This window comes from Arachis duranensis, chromosome 10, assembly GCF_000817695.3.
Source record: "Arachis duranensis cultivar V14167 chromosome 10, aradu.V14167.gnm2.J7QH, whole genome shotgun sequence".
In the NCBI taxonomy this organism is placed as follows: domain Eukaryota; kingdom Viridiplantae; phylum Streptophyta; class Magnoliopsida; order Fabales; family Fabaceae; genus Arachis; species Arachis duranensis.
In genome coordinates this window covers 32,685,007-32,685,868 of record NC_029781.3, presented here as the reverse complement: position 1 = coordinate 32,685,868, position 862 = coordinate 32,685,007, and the positions used below count along the sequence as shown (strand labels likewise).

The 862-nt window shown below is 42.6% G+C and overlaps 1 non-coding gene across 1 annotated transcript; it reads left to right on the top strand.

The window, feature by feature from the left end:
* The first annotated feature begins 229 nt into the window (after positions 1 to 229).
* On the top strand, positions 230 to 333 carry LOC127743584 (small nucleolar RNA R71). Its single transcript, XR_008004969.1, has one exon. It is a non-coding gene; the product is annotated as a small nucleolar RNA R71 (small nucleolar RNA).
* Positions 334 to 862: the final 529 nt, after the last annotated feature.

Here is an 862-nt window from a genome sequence, read left to right as displayed (position 1 = left end):
CAGAGCATCAATTTCAAGAACTCCCTTCCTCTGAGGCATCCCATTATTCACGAAATTCCTCTCAGAAGTGTACATGAATTGGTTATTTGCAACCATGTTAATAAGTTCCTGAGCTTTTGCAGGCGTTTTCTTTAGGTGAATGGATCCACCTGCAGAGTGGTCTAATGACATCTTGGAAAACTCAGATAGACTATAATAGAATATATCTAATATGGTCCACTCTGAAAACATGTCATAAGGACACCTTTTTGTCATCTGCTTGTATCTTTCCCAAGCTTCATAGAGGGATTCACCATCTTTTTGCTTGAAGGTCTGAACATCCACTCTAAGCTTGCTCAGCTTTTGAGGAAGAAAGAATTTATCCAGGAAGGCCGTGACCAGCTTATCCCAGGAGTCCAGGCTATCTTTAGGTTGTGAGTCCAACCATGTTCTAACTCTGTCTCTTACAGCAAAAGGGAAAAGCATGAGCCTGTTGGTGCACGAAATTGCAATCACACTTTTGCAATCCCGCACAACTAACCAGCAAGTGCACTGGGTCGTCCAAGTAATACCTTACGTGAGTAAGGGTCGATCCCATGGAGATTGTCGGCTTGAAGCAAGCTATGGTTATCTTGTAAATCTTAGTCAGGATATCAAAGATTATCAGGATTGATTGTAAAAAGCAAAAGAACATAAAACAGGTACTTGAATTGCAGTGATGGAGAATAGGTTGAGGTTTTGGAGATGCTCCATCTTCTGAATCTCCGCTTTCCTACTGTCTTCTTCTTCAAGCATGCAAGGCTCCTTCCATGGCAAGCTGTATGCAAGGGTTTCACCGTTGTCAGTGGCTACCTCCCATCCTCTCAATGGAAATGTTCAACGC